Source organism: Embiotoca jacksoni, unplaced genomic scaffold (assembly GCF_022577435.1).
Source record: "Embiotoca jacksoni isolate LCO1_2020_lvr unplaced genomic scaffold, fEmbJac1.0.p SCAF_23, whole genome shotgun sequence".
NCBI classification, from domain to species: domain Eukaryota; kingdom Metazoa; phylum Chordata; class Actinopteri; family Embiotocidae; genus Embiotoca; species Embiotoca jacksoni.
In genome coordinates this window covers 1847382-1860048 of record NW_027185374.1, presented here as the reverse complement: position 1 = coordinate 1860048, position 12667 = coordinate 1847382, and the positions used below count along the sequence as shown (strand labels likewise).

The following is a 12667-nucleotide window of genomic DNA, read 5'->3' as shown; positions in this document are numbered from 1 at the left end:
AGAGGAGGTTGACCCATTTTTCACATAAATTTCAAGCAGCAACAATAACGCTCAAGAATTCTCTCTTAAGAAGAGAAAAAGACAAAGAGGTGACAGCTGACTGAAGGCTTGAAAGAGGAGGAGGGAGAAAAGATACAGGAGACAAAGACAGGTTCAGGTTAAAAAATTAAAAAACAGCATTAATGACAAAAGGGTAGGTGCCATAACAGGGGACCCAGTAACTGATGGAAATCAATTACAGTGGATAACTTACAAGTGGAATGGTTAAACATGTTCTGGCATGGACAGATAAGGAAAGAGGAAGAAAGAAAGACATGTAGACCACAAAACAAAAGAATGGGGGGGGGAACAAGCAACCTGGGCCAAAAATAGAGAGAGGCAGCCAGAAGGGGAGGGGCATTTAGAAAACACTCCCAAAGAGCAGGAGGTGCAGGTATAGTAAAAGTATGCTTTCAACACAATATCAATTTTCCTTTTATAAAAAAAAAAAAAATAGCCCCGTGTGGAGGCCTCCGGCTTCATCGGCACCCTGTGGAGGGCCTCCGAGGCCCCTGGGGAGATGGTCCCTACGGGCTCAAGTCTCCCGGGCTCTCTACTTTACCATCCCGACAGGACAATACACCCGATTCATACGCACTTCTCCCCCTCAACCTGTCCGCCGCTCCTACTCACCACAGCACAGGAATGTCTTACTGCAGCACAGATCAAAGTAGTGACAGGGCTGTGTGTGTGTGTGTGTGTGTGTGTGTGTGTGTGTGTGTGTGTGTGTGTTCAAGAGTGTGTGTTTGTACGAGCAATAGAGAATAAAATAAATCAAATTATTGCCCTTACGAAGGGGCAGTCTGTATAACATTACTGTACACTAACGACTATTTACATCTACTCACAGATGCTTCAGCCATGGAGGCATGTCAAACACACCACTTATGCTGACATATATATGATTGACTAAAAACATGCACACACTTGGACTGTAAACAGACTGTCGAAATCAGCTGTGGTCTGACATTTATTGGAGTTGGAGCTTTGCCCAAGTTTTGATGTTTCAAGCTGATGAGGTTCAAAGGTCCAGCATGATACAGACAAAATTAATTTAGTTGAGGAAACGGTCTTCACTCAGGCACGGAAAGTCTGAATTTAACTGGAAATATTAGTTGAAACGCAGGCCGCTTTCAACCTCAGTGGTTCTTCATGAGGACGTAAATAGTAAAAACACACACCTCGTGTGAAATGACTATCATAATGACAGCAGATCATTAATATAAGAATATAAATAAAAATGTGACAAGGTTGCTAGTCATAGCACCCAAAATAATATAAACCCATCAGTTATTATGAGCGCTTCTTTATGTAAGGCGGCCTTCCCTGTGATGGACAAAGAATTCTTCTTCCTTCAAGGACGTCATGCATGATGTCCATCGGATAATGAGGATTTGTTTTGTGTCACTCAGTCTGTCTGTCTGTCAGGCGTGTTCAATCTGGAAAAATTAATTTTGTGTCAGATGCCTTAAAGTGAAAGTTATATTGTGTAAATGAGTTACGCTGGGACCATAGAATATCCATTCTTATCATCAACATCAGTTTTAAAACTACACTACAAAGCCCACCCACTATATCAGCTGAAATTGAAATTCTCACCATTTATCTGAAAGTTTTTCTTGTCAGATGTGCACAAAAGGAGAAACGGACAAAGAAATTCCCAAAACTTAAAGCTCTGCACAGCGAGTATCCCTTCGATACTTGGCTATATATAGCAGATTGTTCTGTTAGGTTCACTTGTGTTTTAAATTAGCTGTTGCTGCATACTGATGCTGGTCGACATGGTATCTTGAGCTGGTAAACTAAGAAAGGGGCATTAAGAGGCACTGGCTGTATCAAATGGTAGATTTCTTAAAAAATGAATGATCTGCCTTCTTGCTATGTTAATTAGTATTGAGGAAATCAGTAAAGCGCAGTCTTTTTTGCACAGTTCAATGATTCAAACTGAGCAGGACTTCAGATTTTTGTTCCGAAGTCCCCCTCAATAGATTTGTTGCTCGGTCTTGTTTGAGCCTGCAGGCGACAGTCTGGTGATGCTGGTGAACTTTTCCTGGAAAATGGGTCACTTGGTCATATGATGAAGACGTCCTATCAGCCCAGTGAAGAGAAATGAACAAACTGCACAAGAACAGTGACGCGGGAGTCACAGTAGCATCTGTTTGCAGACCGAGTATTCAACCCTTGTCAAATAATCAGTCATCATAGTTCAGATAACTGGGTCGCGCACACGTAAACACATCAGTGTGAGCAGATCCACAGTTCACACACGCAGTATGGTCATGTACAGTCAAAGTACTGAGAAACAAGGGTGTTTCCTTGTCAACAGACAAACAGGAAGTAGTGATTGAAACAGGAAGTGTCATGTCACTGGTGTCCTATCACAGCTCACTGATCACACATCGTGCTTTTAATATACTGAATGCACGTGTGTCCACCCACACCACGAAGACCAGTGTTGTGTTTCTTCTCATCGGATTCCCATTCAATTACAAGATGTTAAATCTTACCCAAAATACTAATTTGCATTTCTTCATTGAAGTTGAAGGACCCTGTGTCGATACATTACATAACAGAGAGTTGGCAAAGTTGTCAACATTGAGAAATAAGAGCCACAAACAAACCTCAAAACATGACATAAATGGGAAAGAAATAAGTCACGGGGACACGCGTGTTCCTCAAAGCAGCCAGCTGGGAACACAGAGCAGACGCATAAAATAAACAGCCCCGGTCTCCCAGCCTCTCACAGGTGGAGAGAGTCGGTGACCACACAGCAGGAAATGGGAGACAGGGGGGACGGTGGGAGGCACCGAGGTGAAAATCAAACAAACCATCAGGGTTTCCACGACAGCATCACGCAGCAAACATGCGGCGCTCAGAGCTTAGACAAATACAGGTATTTACAAAGTTTTACGCACCAGTGAGCAGCTGTTACCTTCAGCTAATTTATACTTCACAGCTAAAAACGTAACTTTTGTCCAACATTTTCAAGGGGTCAGTGTTTCGGTACAGCTTTAAAATGCATGCGTGGTCACTGAGTGAGCACACGACAACCATACCGCCCCAAATACATTTATTTTAATGATGCCGAGTGCACCGTGCATTCCTTTCTCAGGTCACTGGTGATGAAGCATTAAGACAAGCTCTCAATTTGGCTATTAAAAAAAACCTCAAGCAAAGGCTGTGAAATCAGTTTCACAGGGTGAACTTCATCTTGATGGCGGTCTGGAAGGAGGCTCTGCGGTACACTTTCTTGTTATTCAGTAGAGCACCACCCACAGCTGAGTGGAAGGCACTAATCCTTACACAGGAAATAAAAACAGCCCTACAACAATTAAACCAGTAGGTTTTTATGTTATCTATTGTCTATCACTCAACTTACATGCCCTTACAAGCTTTCTCTTCTCCTACACTCAAACACGCAAAAACAAAACAAACCAAAGAAAAATTAAGCGTTCACACAACTAAATCTGATTCACAGTTTGTTGGCAGAGATGTGCATTATTTTGACTCCGTAGGTTGAGAGGAATGCATAGAATTCCTATCATTTCCCATGCATTCCTCCCTCTTCCCTCCACCGGTCACTTGTCTAAGCTTGTCCCAGCCGGTGCAGCCTTGTTGACACTCTTCCCCTCATGATGATCTGGGATTTTGTAATGAAAACAATCAGAACATCCAGCAAGATTAACCCATATCCCCACTTATCATCTCCAAAGCACCCCTGTGGTCTGCATAGTTGCGTGAATCGGTGTAATTAGGGGTGAACGAAAATAAGGTACTGGAATTTAGTGAATTTAGAGCAGGCTGACAAATTGTGTGCTACAAGCACAAAGCAGTGATATAACAAACAAACTGTAAATCACCAGTGCAGCTTCTAAAAGACTGGGAACGATAAAACTTTAATAAAAGGCAGGAAATGTTAAGGTTAATGTTTAAAACTCCACCTGTCTAATTCACAACTGTCCAAGTTGGGCTTGTCTGTTTAAAACAAAGCAGTGTTACAACTTTGACATCCCCGTTATTGGTTGTGCTTATCAAGAACAGGCATGTTCTTGGTTTTTCATATTAAGACAGAGATTACATTTTTCAGGATTTTTTTTTTTTTTCCATGAAGGGCTCCTGAAATAGAGAATCAGAAATGTGAGATTTTCCACATTTTTCAAATAAAAAAAGAAAATAAATGGGAATGTCCAAAAACCTGCTTTAAGAAAACACTGTAAAGTATATCTGAACTTTGGTAAAGCCTGCAACATGTTTGGTGCATTTAACACAGAGCAAGAGCAGAAACATAACAATCCACTTGAGAAAATACCAACTTGTTTTCTTTGGAAGCTCCCTACTCTATGCAGCAATTTACAGCTTGTAAACATTTTTGATCAGATTGCAGAACAGCAATAAAAATAAACACCGTCATTCACCAATATCTGCAGTCTGAGATACGCACCTGTGGCATAACTAGCTGCCAGCAAATCATGAATTACACACCTGTCAAAAGTTCCTACCTCTGAGTTTGAGCCCATGCTCTGCCATGTTTTATTATAGGCCGCCACAGTACTGAAGAGAAGGAGCCAAAGCCAAAAAAGGACAGAAGAAGATAGTCCAAGAGTATCAGCGCAAGACAGATTTTAATGTTCCTGCCTGTTCTCTCCTCTGCCTGTCACTCCTTGACCAGACGGGGAGGAAAAGATGAGAAGAATGCAACAGCAGAGAGCGAGGGGAGGGAAAGAGGGACAGTGTCAATGAAAAGGAAAGGGATTGGAGCCGAGCAGAACAGGACACGGCAGGCCAAGATTGGGGAGTCATAATGCATCGTGGGATAGGGGATGAACACAGATAAACACAGAAACACTGTTCGGCACCATCCCAGCGTGCAACAGGACAGAAGGCAAGTTGTCGTCACAAGACGGGGAAAAAAGACAAATAAGGGCGTAACGGGCAGATATTGGCAAACAAACACAGGATCAGAGTGGAGGCGATGTAGTGGAGGAGGCATTAACTCTCTGATCTGCACCTCAACTCAAAGGGTTGGAACAGACAACATGCCCAAATTCAACACAACACAGAGGAGCCTGGCTCAAGGAAATGTGAGGATATACGGTCATAAAATAACTACAACGATTATATACAGTCGTTCTGTCAAAATGAGAACTAATTAGTGGAAATGTTGGCACTCTTGACACCAGTCTCACAAAAAGCGGTGTCAGGTGTCTGTACTGAGGATAAACAAATCAGGAAAATAGGTTCAAAAACTATAACATGCAAAAAGGAGGTGATTTCCAGTGTGACAAAATGTGAAATACTACCACAGGATCACCGTCAACCACCAAAATATTTATTTTACTTTCCTTCATTTTTTGAGTGAAGAACTTCTCATATTTTTTTCTACACGATAAAAAGTGAGAAAGCTGTTTCAATGTAAAGATATAACCAAATATTAACCCTGATCAGCACTATACTTCTGTTGTATGATGGCTGAGTGTCTGGATAAGGAGGCAAACAGCCCAGAGATGCTAAAGATTCAGAGTAGTAGGTCCAAACAAATAACGAGTGTGTAGCATTCAAAATAAAACAATGTCAAAAGGTGTTTTGCATGAAAATTCAAGAAATTAAGAATCACTGAAAGCAAAGAAGTCATGGATGATGTTCAATCAGATTTTTTACAGCTGTGGTTATTAAAAAGTCTGACAGTCAAATGTTAGTATGTTTAGCTGGGCTATAAAGTTAGTGAAAACAACCTTACCGAGATCAAGATTATTTTCACGCCTTCCTTTCCTTCTGAAAAAGTTACGCTTTCTCCACGGCATCCACTTACTTAAATTCATGACGGAAAGCAGGTGGTTTTTTTTAAAAAGGAGAGAAAAAAGCAAGAGACAGAAATGAAAACAACAAATCCGGAACAGGAAGACAAGGTGGTGGAGGTGGTGGTGGGAGAGACAGAGAAAAAGAAAGAGGAAGTAGAAGTGTGAGAGCATTTATCGAGTACCCTGGGTGGGTGTATTTGGGGTTCTGGGCCAGGCTGTTTGATGTGACGTCACACACACACACTCTCACGCACACACACACACACACTTGACAGAAGGGTGACAAAAATGAGTGACAAAAACAACAGGCAATGTTGTAGCTCGTCAATTCATAGGTAAGTGACAGGTGACAGCAGTGTGTGCGTGTGTGCGCGTGAGCGTGTGTGTGCGTCATATGCTTTGCGGCAACTGACAGCTGATTCCACCCTGAAAACTGATGGAAACAACTGCTCTCATTCAGAAAACAACAACAGATAAACATAACCCAGAGTTACCGCAACCTTGTACACAATGCTGACACTCTACGAGACTACAGTCACCTCTTTTGCTAATGTTTAATGAAAGTGAAACCTATGACATTCAAAAACTGACTTACAGAGTTACAAAAGTATTGCAGAGTTCAAATTGTGACATAGCCTCTGCCACTCGGCAGAAGTCTATGAGCTGCAGTGGAGCAGGGAAAAGGCCAGAGTCCATTTGCTCATTGATATATTAAGTCAATGAGCAGCAACTGAACAAACAGTTCTATTCCCACACAGGGAGCGAGAAATGGAAAGAGGGTAGAGGGGAAGGGAGGCGGGAAAGAGAAAGTTTTCTTTCCTGTGTTTTGTTTTCTCTTCCGTCACAAAGAGGAAGCAGAGGAGGAATACCAGCTCCGAGTCTGACTAAATTAAATCCACTTCCTCCCAGAGAGAGTTGCAGCAGCTGGTCTGATCACTGCTCAGAGGAATGAAATGGTTTGGGTGAGGCGGGCCTTCGCAGTGATTGAAGGAATCAGAAACTTTCCACAGGCGTCCTCCTGCAACATCCCGAGAGCATCCATCATCGAGCTACTTGGATATAGTAGTGCAAGTGCACATACAACGGCATAAACATCACACACAGACACACACATTAAGTGCATAAATCTTGATTTTGAGGTATTACAACCTTGTGCGTCACTAAAAGCACACGTTTTTAATTTCTAGGGGTCCCAAACAGGGTACAGATGGGGACAATGGAAGTGAGTTGGCTGTAATTAAATATGAATACACACACACCATTTGTTAATGGTTGTTCTTCAAAGCCAAAATCCCATGTCTGAGAAACAGATGGCAGAAATGAAGGAAGTCTTTTATTTTCATGTCTCACCACAAACATTGTGTGAGCTTACATGACAATCAGAGCTACTGGATTTTTGGTATTTGATCTTAAGTAATTAGTTAAACGACTACATTGGCCAGTGAAATAAAGACCTTCCTATGAGGCCATACAGCTCTCTATAATATTGATTAGGTCAAGGGTCTGAGTTGTAAATGAAAAGACCCTGACAGAGACCGCACTGAGTGTTCTCATCTGTCCAACCACCAAAGTTTCCTCTCACACAAGCCCAAGAAACCACACGAGATCAAGCCTACATTTTGCTATTTTTTTGGCACATTGACTGATACTGTTGAGATGGAGGGAAGCTGCTCCACCCGAAATCTCTCGCTGCATCAGAGATGACATCTCGTATGGAAAAATCGACACACTCCTGGGTGCCGGGCAGCAACTCTCAAAAGGATGAAGCCCCTTTTAACCGTTCATTGATAAAACCTCCACATGAGTGCAGGAATAAACTTTTCCCTCTTGTTCTATATTGACAGTGTTCTTGGCCTTCCTGCAGAGCCAAATAAGGTCTTTCTTGAGTCGGTCTCACCTCATTTTTCTTTATCTTAATATACTTTATGTCAGGTACCATGTTGTGGACTTGTGGTACCTGTATCCAGAAGAGTTAGCAATGATGTGTCACACAAGCACCTGTATCTGACATTGGAAAGGTGAGGAAGGAGGAGGTTTCCGATGCTATCCAACCGCCAAACACACAGTCTGGACAGACCTTACATCTTAACAACATGGGAGGGATGTGGTGGAGGAGGGAATATTAAAGATGTAACATTGTGTGGGAGGGTGGATCTTTTGTAAAAGTGGAACCTTGAAATATCCAGTCTATATAATAAAATAAATCATTTACAATCAAGGATAAATCGCACCCCCAATGCCTTTTCGTTCTAGAGTAGGTTTCACTGTTAACACCCATTCTCCGCTGACAGAAAACGGATTTCCCTGAAGGAAACTTCCACTCTACCGTCACCCTTTGATGTTCAGTGTGCTGCAGGAGTTTGCGATGGAAAAAGTGTAATTAACTTTTTTGTCGTGCCGTCTTTCCTTCAGCCTCCCTTCCTGATGCTTTGATTTCATTTCGCGAGCCTCACCAGTCAAGAAACGGCAAGAGTCACCCAGTTAAATCAAACCTGAACATGTTACCACCTTCTGTCAGACCTTTAATGATTACGTTTCTGTGATTATTATCTCAGAACAACATCAGACAGCAATTAACATGTAAAAATTCAATAAATATTGGGTGGGTTTGCCTTTTTAAAATCAGAAGATGAAGTTGTAACCATGGTTGTGCTTCTCCCGTACACAAACATACACAGAGCGAAACAGTGGTCCGACCAACGTCTGCGAAAAAAAATACATTAAAGGAACATATCCCACAGACCTCACCGAATTCTTGGAAAACCCCATTTCCAAATCCTCAAGTCTGACCCAAGACTTTTTGACTCATCAGCTTCTGTCGCTCTCCTTCTCTGTTCTGTCTATCTCTACCCACCCCTCTTTGCGACACTCAAATTTTTCGCACTACACACAGATTTAGCACCATACAAGAACAAGTAACTCAAACTTGTTAACAGCCAAACAACAACATAGAAAGTACGATGACTCTGTAGGTACTTCAATGAGGATTCAATCCCTTGAACTTATTTGATGGAAAAGCACTGCAGCTTTAAAAGGGTTAATTCCAACTCTCTGGGCCTCAGCCTGTTTTTTTGTTTTAGTAAATCCTGTCATGCGAGGGGTCAGAAGGTAGATTGGGCAACGTGGCTTTGTAGCTCTAATGAGCTATGGGGGGGTAAAAAGGGGGATTTAAACTGGAAGGGCTTTCTTTGAAAAAGGGAGATTCGCAGGAGGAGGAGTCTGTTCTGCATGTGTTCATCACCCAGAGGAGCATTCAAGACTGATCATTTTCTGCCGTTCCCAGCTTTCACTGGAGGAGTTTAAATGTCATCTGTGCTGGGTGGGGTGTCTGTATTCTGCTAGCACACGGACCAAAGAGGCAGAGTCACACAGACAACCGCGCCCAGGGGAGATGTTTTGGCCAGCGCCTCCATTCCCAAATTTCCAGCCAGGATTTTGCAGAGCTCGTTTCCTCCCACTTCCCAGGCGGCCCGATTCAGCTACAAGCAAAGACTTTGCAACGCAAACTCCAAGAGACTTGCGCGCATGTGTACAGCGCCGTGAAGACACATCCAGCTGGGTTTCCTGAGGACACTTTCTTTCTTGAAGTGGAATACATTCATGAAAACTCTCTTTGACCTATAGAAGACTGTGGTGCTCAAAATCCAGAGGTGAAGAAAAAACAAACATATTCAGGTCCTTACATTGCATCAAAGGGCGGCCACAGTGCAGCTGCTTTGTTTTGATTTGTGTTACATGCTACCCGCACATGCAAATACACACCCATCATTATGGCTTCGCACAACCCTGCATATCAGTGCACTCACAGACAGTTTGAAAGGTGTATTTTATGCCATTGCGAGGTGGTGAAAAACACTCCAGATAGCCTTAATGTTTCATTCAAGTACTTCTGCACAAGTAATACAATCCCTTTCCACACACACACACACACACACAGACAGACAGACAGACAGACAGAAGCTGAAATATGTCCAAGCACTCGGTCCACCCTGCTGCAAGAGGCCAAAGCTAGAATTAAGGATCGTGACATGTAGCTCAGCCTGTATGGTGACTGCTCACACCCTTCACACCCTCCGTTTGGTGACACTCACATTGTTCTCTTGTTAGATGCAATAATATATCTTGCGTTACACTGCACGTCACACCCAAAGACAGTCTGTGAGCAGATGGCGCTGTGTGGAGCTCAACAGATAAAGCTGAAGTTTAAGCGTCCCATTTCGACGAAGGCAACATGTTTCTCACTTTTCTTTTTCACATTTGAAATACACAGTTTACAAAAGTGGAGGTTACTCGTCACTTCTATTGACTTTATGTCCACATTGACCCGAATTATCTGCAGGCTAACATATGACAGCATTCTTGTTGATTAAATCTTTTTTTTTTTTAAATATGCTCTTACATTTGCTGTCTTGAATCAATAAAAGCAACCAATTTCCACGCTGTGTCGACTCGAGGAGCTGCAAGGCACCCATTAAATCTGTAGTTTGTTGCTTAGGAATGACGCTGTCATTCTCATAACTGAAAACAGATTAACACCGGATGATCGGAGAGAGTAATGAGCGAAGGGAAGAAAAGATAGAAACATGAGAGAAGAACAAGACCAGGTCGGGTAACCGGAGCAGTACGAGTGTGGTTTTGAGAAGGCACTTCCACAGCAGAGCTCTCAGGTGACAAATAAACAGAGACGGGAGGGGGGGGGGAGAAAAAAAAGGTCAGGTGAGACGTTCATTATGGTGTCATGGCTGTTAAACAACAGCCCCTAACCCTGTGGATGATATTTGACCTTTTGCATTTGTCTGCACTCTGGAATGGGCAAGGGGGGGGGGGAGTGAACAGGCAGGATATGAAGACTGGACTGCAGGGGGTTATAAGGTAATCCAACCAGAACTTTGTCAAACAGTGTGTGAAGACATCCTTAACATCTGTTTCAGCCCTGTTGGAGCTGCTGTGCCATGTGGCCAACCACACTTAAGTGGTTTCCTGACAGAGCTCATCCTATTCGGGCTCTTTTAAATCGCAGACTGACTACAGATAATTTATTTGGATTAATTGTTTAATCTTCAAGTCTGTGAAAACAGAGAAATAAAAAAACACCCATCATAACGAAAAGCCCCAAAAAATTATATTTACAATGAGATAAAACTTTTTAAATAGTTACATGCTACATCCCACCAACCTGACATCCCACCAAGAAGAAACAAAAGCAAAGGATTATATGACCAAAAGTATGGGCCGCATGCAACAGGTCAAATATGGACATGCATGTCAATAATATAACTTGATACAAAGCAGATCCATTTATTGTTAAACAGGTCCTAGTAAACTCCCGTCTCTCTATTATGGCCAGGTTTCACAAACTTCTACCTTGCATCACCCTCTTTCCTTTATTCTTCACCAAACGTTTTTCTCCCTGATCCATTGTGCGCTTGCACAGCGACGTGACATGCTGCAAGACATGAAGCACCATCCCACGCTCCTCAAGAGGCACGAGTGTGCACATGTCTGTGAAAGGGACTAACAACCGAGCTCCCTGACCTCCATCGTAGAAGACAGAAGGACACACGTCCTCCTCCACCCACATGGCAGTGATGATCTCACCCTAGCACGAGTTTACAAATGGAACAAACACCAGCTGAAATCATCCGAGGCTTCCACATACATGTTCCCTCTCCGTTTGCAAGATCGGGGACGAGCGGCGCTAACTTTCCGTCTGACAGTAATAACGACATAAAACAGAGACTTTGCTGCTGGAGTACACACTCCACAGTTGTGAATAAATCCTTCAGCCCCTTCAAACGTGGCCTCACGGTGGCCGGTATGCAGATCACGTCAACAAGTGCACTAATGATTGTCTTCTGAGCTACATGTGTCGCTTCAGCTGCAAAAACATCCCCTCCACCTGCCCACCACACACAGTCACACTCAGCTGTTTGTCAGTCACTTCTCAGAGCGCATGATTCAGCCCCGTGGAGGCAACAGATCTTTGTCTTTCTCACCATGTATCTTTCCCGTCTCAATTTCTGACACCAGACACTGCACAGTGGATTCCAATGTTAACAATTAGCCTACATGTTTTATTTAAAATAAAAAATGAAAAAAAAAAAAAAGCCCTAAAAATGTCTTGATAGACATGAGGAGTGTAATTCCTGTCTCCTTCTCCAGCTTGCTTTCAGAGAGTTCACACATAATTTGCTGAATTATAAAATAGAACACTTAATTTCAGCCAACGGACTACACACACACACACACACACACACACACACACGCACACGCACACACACACACACACACAAATATCCATCCTCAAAGTGAAGATAAGAAAGAGTTGGGCCAAAGCCTGCAGGTTACCTCAACACAAGTATGCATTGCTGTGTTTGGCGAGTTGTTTTAGTGTGCTGCTACGCTACGTGCTAGATTTTCTCCTTTTTGCCATAAAAGAAAACATTACTTTTGGAGTTGCTACGGAAACCTGAATCGTTGTAAGAAAAAGCATTGTGGTCTGGAGACAAGCGTTGTAAATTACAAACTCCACCGGCACAGTGGAATTCCTGGCAAGGAATCCGCTGGCGCTCTTAAGGCTGGGCGGGCGAGGAAAGCTGGCACATGGACCGGGCTGGTTTTTTTTGTTTTTTTTCTTCCCCTTTTACTGTATTTGACAGTTTAAAGTTGGGAGAGAAAGAAACTGGGGGATGGGGAGTTGGCCGGGGGGCCAGGCAGGTTGGAGCCCGGGACTGGAGATGTATTCTAGTGGAGGTTGAATATCAACTTAATTTGTTACTAACTGTATGTTTTAAATGATTTGATTATCGGTTTATAAATCGCCAGGGGAG

General features: G+C 42.9%; 1 protein-coding gene across 1 annotated transcript in view; it reads right to left on the bottom strand.

The window, feature by feature from the left end:
* utrn (utrophin) overlaps positions 1 to 12667 on the bottom strand; it is a 178512-nt gene that overhangs the window by 163143 nt on the left and 2702 nt on the right. The window lies entirely within an intron of this gene.